At 34.8% G+C, this 362-nt stretch overlaps 1 non-coding gene across 1 annotated transcript; it reads left to right on the plus strand.

The window, feature by feature from the left end:
• LOC112097462 lies at positions 1-104 on the plus strand. Its single transcript, XR_002904994.1, has one exon. It is a non-coding gene; the product is annotated as a small nucleolar RNA R71 (small nucleolar RNA).
• Positions 105-362: the final 258 nt, after the last annotated feature.

A 362-nucleotide genomic window follows, 5' to 3' on the forward strand; every position in this document is an offset into this window, starting at 1 on the left:
TATCCATGATGTGGACACTTCAAGAGTAGCCCATTGAATCGCTCCCATGTTTCGAAAAACTGCTCGTCCTCTCTCTGGGTAAACTCTGAGATTTTCCTGCGAATAGCATTGGTTTTATGCACTGGGAAATATTTATTTAAAAATTTAGTTACCATTTGTTCCCATGATGCAATGCTATTAGCAGGTAATGTATTAAGCCATGAACGAGCTCTATCTTTTAAAGAAAATGAGAATAATCTGAGTTTAACATCATCATCTGAAAAATTCTCATATTTAAATGTTTGACAAATTGCATGAAAATCATTCAAATGATTATATGGGTCCTCATTTTCTAGGCCATAGAATGTGGGGAGACAATTTAG

Source organism: Citrus clementina, unplaced genomic scaffold (assembly GCF_000493195.1).
Source record: "Citrus clementina cultivar Clemenules unplaced genomic scaffold, Citrus_clementina_v1.0 scaffold_6, whole genome shotgun sequence".
In the NCBI taxonomy this organism is placed as follows: Eukaryota; Viridiplantae; Streptophyta; class Magnoliopsida; order Sapindales; family Rutaceae; genus Citrus; species Citrus x clementina.